The following is a 12,497-nucleotide window of genomic DNA, read 5'->3' as shown; positions in this document are numbered from 1 at the left end:
CTGTTAGCCATCTATGAGCCTCTGCAGTGTACAGTTTTTTCTTAGGTATTTCCTGGTCCTGATTTAGCAACACATCAGATGGAAAAAGAAACCACAACCAGCACAATGCAGCCATAAAGAAATAAGCTGCTCTGTGGAAGAGAGTCTTCTGAGATGGACAGTATCTCTGAAGCAATTAAAGGCAGCTTAATTTTCAGATGGGAATTTTGGACGCGTTTCTCTCTCTGGCTACTACTATTTTTAGGCAAATCTTGCAGACCACTTCATCTAGGTTTGCTGGCTCTCCCTTTCCATTTGGAACAAATCACACAGTTGGCTAAACTCACAGCTAGCAAATACCAAGAACTTTGCAAGCGCCTGTAACTGATGTGATTTCGACCAAACAATAACAGAAACCTGAGAATCTGCCCAAAATCAGTTAAATGACAGACAGATGTCTGACCTTCCACTGTTCACAGTGGACTGTGTAAAGCTGGCCTAAATGGAAAAGACCCACCAAAAGATTAGAGACCTCCCCCTGTGAAGCTTGGAGGGAGTTAAGGCCTCTGCAATACTTTAAGTGAAATTAAACTTGTGAGGGATTCATGAAGCTCTCTTACTTTCTGTGGTTTTGTTTTGGCTCATCCATCTTTGAATGACAGCATGCCTCTTTTGCATGGACCAACCACAGGCTTTGTTGCATAGTGTGTTTGTCTGTGCCTCTACATGATGTCAGCAGGTGTTTTGTTTTCTCCACAATTACATGATATTGTTCACCAAAGCAAGGCAAACGTTGTCTCCGCAAGATGTATCCCATGGCCTTTACGCTGGGGTTTCCTTCCTGGTGACAGACTTGGTGATCCTTGACAATCACATAGCAACTATCATATGATAGAAAAACCATCACAGCAGATTTTAGAGACATGCTATTCAAAGCAACATAGACTCAAAACACATCGCAATGTAGTCTGTCAAAACCAAAAAATGTAGGATAATTGATGTGGACAATCCAAACTATCGACCTGGCCTGCTCAATCACCAGACCTTAACCCTACGCAATTTCAATGAGACAAATGAGACAAAAGAAAAGCAGCCCTCAAGTATCTTACATCTCTGGGAATTGCTACAGAAGACCTTGTTAGATGTTAAGGTTATACTGTAATGGGCTCCTGAGTGGTATCATTCTGTAAGGATTCACTTTATAATTGGTAGATCTAATCCTGGTGATCCTGGTAATTCAGCCATCCATGGCCAATAGTCCAGGAGAGAATAACTGGCCCTGCTTTTTGGATGCAAAGGATGAATTATTGTTTCCCCTATCCCTCTATTGTTTAGTGTGATGCCCTATTAGTTCACACATCAGAACTTGGCAGTTAGTGCCCTCATTCAAGATTTTAGTGATGTTACAGGAGTGGAAGCTCGAAAAGATATGGTGACTGGCTTCAAGTGTCTTGGAGGACATTCTCTATATGGACAAAAGTATGTGGACACCCCGGGTGTTTCAGCCATCCCATTGCTACTGATGTATAACATCATGCACATAGCCACACAATCTCCACAGAAAAACACTGGCAGTAGAACAGGTCATACTAAAGAGCTCAGTGCTAGAAATGTGGCACTTCCAGAAGATACCTCCTTTGCACAATTCAGTTTGTGAAATTTCTTCTCTGCTAGATCTGCCCCAGTCAACTGTAAGTTCTATTATTGTGAAATAGAATCATCTAGGAGCAACAATGGCTCAGCCATGAAGAGAAGACCACATAACTCAGTGTCCCTCTTCTCTATGAGAGCTGAAACACACAGCATGTAAAAACCGCTGATCCTCTGGTGCATCAGTCACTACAGAGATCCAAACTGCACTCCAACATCAGTACAAGAATTGTGTGTCTGAAGCTTCATGAACTGGATTTCCATGGCCAAGCAACTGCACACAAGCATAAGATCACTATGTGCAATGCCAAGTGTCCGATGAAGTGGTGTGTAAAGCAAGCCACCACTGGACTCTGGAATCATGCTTGATTATCTGGTAGTCGGATGACAGGAGAATACTACCTACCAGAAAGCATAGTGCCAACAGTAAAGTTTGGTTAAAGAGGAACAATGATCTGGGGCTGTTTTTCAGGGTTTCGGTAAGGCCCTTTGTTTCCAGTGAAGCATGATGTTAAAGCTTCAGCATACAAATACATTTTAGGCAATGACATGCTTCCATCTTTAGGGCAACTGTTTGGAGAAGGCTTCACCCTGCTCCAGCAAGACTGTGCCCCTGTCCACAAAGCAAGGTCCATAAAAACATGGTTTGACAAGTCTGGTGTAGAGGAACTCCAGTGACCTACACAGAGCCCTGACCTCAACCTCACTGAACACCTTCGGGATTAACCGGAATGATGACTGCGAGGCAGTCCTTCTCGTCCAACATCAGTGCTTGACCTCACAAATGCTCTTTTGACTGAAGTTAGGCACAAATTCCCACAGGTGTGTATCAAAATCTTGTGGAAAACCTTCCCAGAACAGTGGAGCCTGTTCAAGCTGCAACAGGGGACGGGGGGTTGGGAGGAGTCTAAAGGTTGGGAAATGGGCGATGTCTAAACTGGGAGGAAAACTAGGTTAAAAAATGTTTTCATTGTCGAGTATTTAAAGAAATATACACAGTATTGTATAAATACATCTAGTTTTAACAAAGGTTTTTTGATAAATTCTTTAACGCTTGATTCACTCATTAGGTTAGATCTCTAAAGTTTCTTAGTGAAGATACACATCTGTGAAAAGTGCTATACAAAAAGTGTATATTAGAAACTGTCTTAAATTATTGTACTCATGGTGTGCTACAAGCAAATGTAGCGTATCTAAAATACAAAACAGTTGTTTTGAACTTGGTGTAATTTTGGTATAGTACCTGCCTTGAACTTGGTGTAATTTTGGCTAGGTTACCCTGCTAACCAGTATTCATAAGGCTATTTAACAAAGAGTCCATAAGTGAAAGAGAAAAGGAAGAAAAGCACCTGTACAGATGATGTTTGTCGGGCAGAAGTAAACCAGCGGACATCTAACAGGCTTCCAGAGCAGTAACAAACCTTGCCACAGTCCTTTGTCAGACATAAACAAAATGGCACAAAGCAGAAAGAGTCTCTTGCCTCAGGAGTAAAGAACCGATGTATAGAACAGTATCCCTTTCAGCTGTGGCAGTCCCATCTCAATATCCAGGCAACAATATTACTTGGGGAGTCATTGCAAACAAGATGGGGAAACAGTCCAAATGGGCAACGGTATTCCTTTTCAAAACCACTGAAACATATCAACCACAGTTTTGGGAAGAATGAGTCAAATACAATGCTCAAATACATTTACACATTTGGCAGACGCTCCTATCCAGAGCGAATTAAAACAAACAAACAATCAGGTTACAGAGGTAGGCCAATGTAGCATTATAGGTCTTGCCCAAAGACTCTTATTGGTGTAGCATGGTGGTAATCCAACCCCAATCTGGTACTTGAAGGGTTGCAGTATTACCCACTACGCTACACCACCTGGCATCAAACACTTATCAATACACCAGAATTCTGACAGTCCTTAGCTGGACAAAAACATATGAATATGATTCTACAGGCAAATCACTGCACCTGTTACATGTGTCACTCCTGTTCAGGTATATCTTTGCCAGCCTGGAATTACCGAGATCTCTGCAAGATATTACACTGTAACAGACCATTCCTAATAGGCATAGAAGAGCATATGGATCCCTTGTAATACCGGCTTTTTGAGCTTTTGAGGGGTACAGTGGGATCAATGAAGAGGACAATCAGTTTTTGAGTCAGGAAAAATATTGAGGAATTGGAAGAACTAGTTTTGTATGGAATCTATTTAAAGAGCAAATAAGTTGTGTAATAAGAATCCACAATTTAACTAGCAAGAGAGCAAAGAAGAAAACCCCTTTATTTCAGGGGTCATTAAGGCCTTTATTACACCAGAAAGAGGATACTAGTTCTGTGCAACATGTCAGAAATAACGTAGAAATGGAATCAAGTCAGGCATCTATGCAAGCTAAAATGCTTTCTGTACTAAGTCCATATTGTGTTGGTGTATTTGTCAATGAAAGGCAGCTGAGTAGACTGAGCCTTGTGCAGAGGACATTTCCACAAATGCCCAATGAAGCTGATCAACCCATGTTTTGTAGTAAACCCAACAGAGGAGTTTACGGACATGACAGGCTTAGCCATGTTGTCTTCAAGCAATACAAGGCCTCCCTTAGCCTTAAGGCAGGCACTGGAGGATTAGCCTCCTAATACATGATGGCATATTGCCTGATAATGAATTACTTGACATAGGTTATAGAAAAAGGAATTATTAATGAGACCAGAATTGTGTGTTTGAAAAGGTATTAAGGTAACTACAATTTGGATTTAAAACAGAAACTGGGGAAAGTTTTTGGCTACAAGATGGAGCAAAGTTAAAGATTTAATTCGTACCCAGAGCAAAATTCTAAAACACATTATATGGCCAAAATTATGTGAACAACTAGGAGGGGTGTCAAGTTCAGGCGTTTGATCCACACCCACTGCTAACAGGACACATGAAATCTAGCACATAGCTATCTCCTTAGACAACATTGGCTGTGTTGTACGGTCACAGGATGCCACCTTTGCCACAAGTCAGCCTGTGAAATTTCTGCCCTGCTAGATCTGCCCCAGTCAACTGTAAGTGCTATTATTGTGAAATGAAAGCATTCAGGAGCAACAAGAGTTCAGTAAAGAAGTGGCAGTCCACTCACTGAGCAAAGCACTGAACTTCACAGCATGCTACAAATCGCCTCCCCTCTGTTGCATCACTTACTACAGAGTTCCAAACTGATTCTGGAAGCAACATCAACACATGAACTGTGCACTGAGGGCTTCATAAAATGAGTTTCCATGGCCAAGCAACTGCACACAAGCTTTTGATCACTATACGCAATGCTAAGCATCAACCAGAGAGATATAAAGCATGCCATCACTGGACCCTGGAGGAGTGGAAACATGTTCTGTGGAGTGATTATCTGGCAGTCTGATAGACAAATCTGGGTTTTGCAGATGCCACCGGAACGCTACATATGCGGAGGAATAATGGTCTAGAGCTGTTATCCAGGGTTTGGGCTAGGCTCCTTAGTTCCAGTGAAGGGTAATGTTAATGCTACAGCACGGAAAGACATTTTAGACAATTATATGCTTCCAACAGCAGCAGTTTGGGGAAGGCCCGTTCCTGTTCAAGCATGACTGTGCCCACGTTCATAAAGCAAGGCCCATCAAGACATGGTTTGGTGAGTGTGATGTGGAGGAACTCCAGTGGCCTGCACAGAGTCTGGACCTCAACTCCACTGAAAAACTTTGAGATGAATTAGAAAGCTGACTGTGAGTCAGGCCTTCCCGTTCATCACTACTGCCTGACCTCACAGTCTTTTGACTGAGTGGGTGCAAATTCCCAGAGACACACTCCAACATCTTGTGAAAAGCCTTTTCAGATGAATAGAGGCTGTTACAGCTGCAAAGGGAGGGGCAATTCCATATTAATGCCAATGGTTTTGAATTTCATAAAGATGGTCAAGCGTCCACATACACTATATGGACAAAAGCATTGGGACACACCTCTCAATCACAATTCAGGTGTTTCATTCATTCCCATTGCCACATGTGTATAAAATCACCCAGCCATGCAATCTGTCTTTACAAAGATTTGTGAAAGAATGGGTCAGTCTAAAGAGCTCACTGAATTCAAGCATGGTACTGTAATAGGAAGCCACCGTTGCAACAAGTCAGTTTGGAAAAATTCTTCCCTCCTAGACATGTCCTGATCAACTGTGAGTGGTATTACTGAAAAGTGCATTTAGGAACCACAGCAACTCAGCCACAAAGTGTCAGACCATGTAAAGTTACAGAGTGCATGTGCATATGGGTTTCCATGGCTGAGCAGCTGCATGCAAGTCTTACATCACCTAGCACAATGCCAACCGTTGGATGAAGTGGTATGAAGCATGCCACCACTGGACTATGGAGCAGTGGAAGTGTATTCTGTGGGGTGACCAATCATGCTTCTCTATCTGGTAGCCTTTGGCAAATGCCAGGAGAACGTTACCTGTCTGACCTCATTTTGCCAAGTGTACAGTTTGGTGGAGGAGGGATAATGCAATGAGGTTGTTTATCAGGGGATGGCCTAGGCCCCTTCCAGTGAATGTAAATTCTGGACAATTGTATGCTTCCAGGGCGGCACGGTGGCGCAGTGGGTAGCGCTGTCGCCTCACAGCAAGAAGGGCCTGGGTTCGATTCCCGGCCGTTTCTGTGTGGAGTTTGCCTGTTCTCCCCGTGTCTGCATGGGTTTCCTCCGGGTACTCCGGTTTCCTCCCACAGTCCAAAAACATGCAGTCAGGCCCTAGGTGTGAATGTGTATGTCTGTCTGTCTGCCCTGCGATGGACTGGCGACCTGTCCAGCCGCCCAATGACAGCTGGGATAGGCTCCAGCACCCCACCGCGACCCAGAAGGATAAGCAGTTTAGATGATGGATGGATGGATGGATGGATGCTTCCAACTTTGTGAGAACCGTCTGGGGAGGGCCCTTTTCTGTTCCAGCATGACTGTGCTCCATCACACACCTTTGGATGAAGTAGAACAAAAATTGCGAGCCAGGCCCTCTCATCCAACATCAGTATCTGACCTTACAAAAATGCTCTTCTGGATGAATAAGCAAAAATTTCAAAAGACACATTCCAAAATCTTGAAGAAAGCCTCCCCAGAAGAGTGAAAGCTGTTATAACTGCAAAGGGGGTGGACCAATTTCTTATTAGTGCTTATAGATTTAGAATGGGATGTCATAAAAGCTCCTGTAGATTTAATGTGTAGGTGTCCTAATACTTTTGTCCATTTTTGGCCATAAAGCACATTAAGGATAGCAAGGAGAAAGAATGTGGGGTTGGAGATGTATAGAAGCAGGTCATCTGCATAAAGGGAGAATGAGAATTTTGGGGTTGAACTAAACAAGCGGGATACCCTCAGACAAACTCTTTGTGAAGCCAAACAGCCAGGGGATTAATGTTGGGGAAAATAGTAAATGAGTCAGAAGGCAGTACTGGCATGCACCACTGAAGAACAGGAAAAGGACTGATTGTACACTGTTAGTGTGTAAATCTGTCATATGTAACAACAAAATACTCCCATTTTCTCTTCTAGTACCTTTTCAGCAACCAGAGATGCCAGAACTTTAAAGGAGTCGGAACTAGGTGAGGAAAGAATGTTACCAAGTTTTTTGGTATTGTAGAAAAACTGCTGCCCTTACATAAAACATGGTTGGTTAAGGCAGATTAAAGTAGTCATCACTGGTTGAAGACTTCTGGTCAGTATCCACTACTGAGGAGGAGACCTTTTTTCTAATTTTGAGTGATATGTTTAATGCCTCAGACCAGGTTGGCGGCAAGCCTCTTGGAAAAGCAACTATACTTGCTAAGACTGGCTCTACGCCTAAAATTTTCTAGAAAGCTCCACCATAAATGTCAGGGAAATGAGATCTGACGCTCTGCAGAGACCTCACCTCCTGCATTTCTAAGACCGATATAGGTTCACCCAAGTTGTTGGCAAGCTCAATTCCTTTTGAGATATATTGCCTACATAACCTAGTTATAACCCAGGCCTTGATGACCTTGATTTTGGATCATGATGGCAAGAGGAAAAGAACTAAGTGACTTTTGGAAAAAATCAATAATTGAGGCATAAATGGTAGAACCTTCAGTTACAAAGTGTTTAGTTAGGAACAATGAACAAAGTCAATATTTACATTTAGATCTATGGGGAAGACATCAGTAACAACAGGTGGTAAATTATGGATGAAAGCACACATCCAATGACTGAGATGCTTGTGCATTAGTGTGATTCCTCAGGTGACTGAAAATGTCAATGCAGGGCACGATCAGGCTGTGGCAGCAAGAACAATCCATCCACAACAATATAGAGAGGGATACTGTAGTACAGCTGCACTGCATAAACCATTTAAGAGTTCAGTGGTGCAAAATTCTTAGGCACTGGTCTACACAGATGTGGAAAAAAATTACATTCGGATGAGTCATACATCACCATTTTCATAAGAGGGCTAGTGAATATGTGGTGTACACCAACAGAGCAGTATAGGCCTGAATGCTCAACCACCACCACCATCCACTGTCTCTGTTATGATGTGGGATTGCATCTTGATGGCATGGTTTAGGTTAATTTATCCTGTTAGAGGGAATGGTCAATGCAATAATAAGTTATTTTTGCTGATCATCTTTATCTTTTAATAAAATATTTCTATTCTGATGGGAGTGGTGTCTTCCAGGATGACAATGCCCCCCTCCCCAGGGAACAAGGGGTCAATGAGTGCTTTGACTCATGGCTTTCACAGTCACCAGATCTCAACCTAGTTGAGCACCTATGGGAGATCTGGGACTGACACGTCAGACAAATTCTGGACACAAGTCATCAAAATAAGAGCTGAAGGAATATCTTTTGGAAGAATGGCGTGCAAACCCCTCTGGTACAGTTCAAGTGTATAACCTATGCCAAGACACAGGGACAGTGTTCTGGTGGTTCATGTTGGCCAAACATCACACTAAGACACCCATTTGTATATCCAAAAGCAAAACATATGAGACAAATGAGAAGGCTTTACTTAGATTTTGATCTCTGAACTGATTTGCACTTTACTACTTTGGCTGAGTTGGACAAGGTGAGTGTTCCTGAAAAAGACCAATAGCCAGTACTGAAGAGAAAGGAAACAAGAAAGAACTATCCCAATTTGGTACACCTGCTCATTCGATGCTTCTTCCAAAATCAAGAGTATTAAAAAGGAGTTTGTCCCCCTCAGATGCAGTAACTGTCTCTACTCCTCGGTGAAGGCTTTACACTTAATGCTGGAACGTTGCTATGAGGATCTGATTGCATTCAGCAGCGGGAGCACTAGTGAGATCAGGTACTGATGTTGGATGATTAGTTCTGGATCACAAACGCCACTCCAACTCATCACAAAGGTATTGGTTGGTGCTCCATCACTTTGGAGAACGCAGTTCCACTGCTTTTGAACACAGTGTATATTCAAGCCAGAACCACAAGGACATCTTGCAGCCTGTACAAGACAGCAACAGAACCGCTGGGGTATAAAACAGTAATTGCTGCTTCAAAAACAAAATCTTGTTGTGTACGAGATCTGCCCCTCTTAAGAAAACCCTAAGTGGATTAGAGAGGTTTAAAGCCTGGACACATATTTCCAAAGAAAACGAGGTGTAGTATTCCATTAGCTTATTATGTCTGGTAACCCCATCAATTCCCTTGAAATTCCAAGAGATCTAGGGATGTTTTCCACCATTAGTCATCTCCGAAGCATTGTGGTGGTAATTTGCAATGTGTGAGTCATTTTTATCCACATAACAAGTTTCCATTATGCACACTGCAAACTGTTAAGGTCACATACAGCACCAGTGTGAATTCTTTCATGCCACAGAGGACAACAGAGGCTATTACATACTATTGATATGGTGCTAATAACACAGTTACCAAAGAGGAATTTGTACAGATACTTAATTAAATTAGAAAAATAAATGATACCAGATTCCATCTCAAACAAATTAATCACAATTTGCAATTCCAGAAAGGATCAGTGTCGCAAGCACTCCACATGTTTTCAATGGGAGACAGGTCTGAACTGTAGGCAGGCAGGACAGTCTAGCACCCACATTCTGATTATGCAGTCATGTTGTTGTAACTTGTGCGGAACGTGGCTTGGCGTCATGTTGAAACAAGCATGGATGTTCCTGAGAAAGACGTATTCTAGAAGGCAGCATATTTGCTCCAAAATGTGTGTATAGTTTTCACAGTTTACCGTGCCTTTACAAATGTATGTTACTGCAAGTTACCCATGTCATGTGCACCAATACGCCTCCATACCATGATAATTCCTGGCAACTTTACACTGGTAACAATTTGAATGGCCCTTCATTCTTTGGTCCAGAAAACACATAATGCAATGTTTCCGAAAGGCTGACTCATCAGACCATAGTATTTCCACTGTGTTTCAGTCCAGTGATGAGCTCCATCCTAGAAAAGTTTCTGGACGTTCTTGGCATTCGGCTTCCGCTGTGCATATTACAGTCTTAAATTACATTAGCAGATGCTGATTTTAGGTGCAGTGCCTTCTGTTTACACGGACGATTTCTCCAAATTCCCTGAATACTTTGATGATATTACATGTCACAGATGGTGGAAATACTCACTTTTCAGGAAAATTGCTCATTGATGAACCTTATTCTTAAACTGCCAGATTATTCACTGACACAGTGCCAAGTCTTGACCCATCCTTGCCCTTAAAGGACTAGGCCTTTCTTGAATGGTCTTTTTATTACCCAAGCATAACTGCATTACCGCAAAACATCATTACCTCACAAAGCAGGATTTCATACTTAGTCAGATAACTTTAAGCACAGTTCGATCCAAATCAGGATTTTCTGTCTCACAATGGTGGATCACTTTTTACTAGGATACATCACTATGGCAAACTTATGATGCAAACCTAGCCTGATCCAGGACAGGTTAGGTTCAGGATTTCAAATCATAAACAGCTATTGGACACATCAGGATGAGCTTCTAACCATGTCATTTTCTGGACACTTAATTATCTATGTAGCAGAACATGGAGCGTTTTGTTGAATGCAATAATCTGTGACTTGCTTATTTTCTTTTGAACCTTTATTTATCCAACAAAAGTACAAAGAAATTACAATGTTCTGGCTGACCAACTTGATCATAATTTGTAAATATAAACAAATTTTGAATTTGATCCCTGCAACACAATCAAGAAAAGCTGGGACAAGGACAACATAAAAGTGAAAAGTTTACAGAATATTCAACTTACACCATTCTGAAAAATTCCACAGCAAGCAGGTGAGGGTAACATGACTGGGTATAAAATGAGCATCTACCAAAAGCTCAGTCTTTACAAGCAAAGATGGGTTGTGGCTCACCACTTTGTGCCAAACAGTTAAAAAATTTAGGTCTTTCACCATCTACCCTACATAACATTGTGAGAACATTCAGGGAATCCAGAGAAATTACAGTCCATGTAGGGCAAGGCTGAATATCACTGCTGAATGTGTGCGACTTTCCAGTCCTCAGACGGCACTGCATGAGAAACTGTAATGCTACTGTGTTAAATATAGCCACAAGGGCTCAGGAGTAAACCACTGTCACTCAATACAGTCCACCCCTGCATCAAGAAATGCAACTTGAAACTATTTTGCAAGAAGAAAGCCATACATCAATTCACAGAATATACAGAAATGCTGCCGAGTTGTCTGATCCCGTGATCATCTTGGATGGTCCAAAAAACTAGAAGAATGGAAATGTGTGCTGTGGTCAGAGGAGCCCAGGTTTCAGTTCATTTTATGGAAAAAGGAACATCGAGTTCTTCCGTGCCAAAGACGAAAGGGACCATCCAGACTTTTATCAGCGAAAGGTGCAAAAGCCAACATCTCTCATGGAGGGGCATCAGTGCCCATGGCATGGGTGACTTGCATATGTCTGAGGGTACCACTGACACGGAGGCTTATATTGGGATTTTAGAGAGACATCTGCATCAACATATTTTTCTAGGACATCCCTGCTTGCTTCAACAAGACAATGCCAGGCCTCATTCTGCATGTGCTACAACAGCATGGCTTACAGACACAGAGTGCATGTACTTGACTGGCCTGCGTGCAGTCCAGATCTGTCTCCTACTGTTAATGCATGGCACATCATGAAGAGGGGAATCAGACAATGACTACCACGGACTGTTGAGCAGCTGGAGTCTTGTATGATGCAAGAATAGGCAAAATGCCACTTGCAAAACTGCATCAATTAGTGTCCTCAGTTCCCAAATGATTAAAAAGAGTCATTAAAAGAAAAAAAATGATGTAACACAGTGGTAAATATAGTTTTGTGCCAATTTTTCTTGAGTGTTAGCAGGCATCATTTACATTTACAGCATTTGGCAGACGCTCTTATCCAGCACGACTTACAATTTGATGATTTTACACAGGTAGGCGAAGGTAGTATTACGATTCTTGCCCCAGAACTCTTATTGGTATAGTGTAGGGAGCTGACCCAGGTGGGGGTCGAACCCCAGTCTACAGCATAGAAGGCAGAGGTGTTACCCACTACTACCCAATACTTTTGTCAGCTAAACAAAGGTTCAAGAGAATCACATATTCTTGTTTTTATTGTATTTTAAAAATGTCCCAACTTTTCCGGAAATGGGGAGCGTAGATCAAGAAGCAACTACTACTGTAGTTACATGGCTAACTCAGCGATTTGTATTTTCCACTTTGAAAAATAAGTTGCTTGGCTCCTCCTCACGTTTCACATGATTGGCTGTTCATCATTAACATCACATTTTCATATGCACACGCATAAAGATTAATCAAAGCTTATGTATCTAAACCTGGGTTAAACAACGTTATGGTTCGAGAAACGTGTTAACTGCTGCTATAAAACAA

General features: G+C 42.1%; 1 protein-coding gene across 1 annotated transcript in view; it reads right to left on the bottom strand.

The window, feature by feature from the left end:
* The window catches only part of si:dkeyp-84f3.5 (uncharacterized protein LOC334144 homolog), a 30,374-nt gene that overhangs the window by 7,208 nt on the left and 10,669 nt on the right, over positions 1-12,497 (bottom strand). The window lies entirely within an intron of this gene.

The sequence above is a fragment of the Colossoma macropomum genome, unplaced genomic scaffold, assembly GCF_904425465.1.
Source record: "Colossoma macropomum unplaced genomic scaffold, Colossoma_macropomum, whole genome shotgun sequence".
Taxonomy (NCBI): Eukaryota; Metazoa; Chordata; class Actinopteri; order Characiformes; family Serrasalmidae; genus Colossoma; species Colossoma macropomum.
Note: the sequence above shows the minus strand (reverse complement) of the source record. Positions and strands in the feature narration are given on the sequence as shown.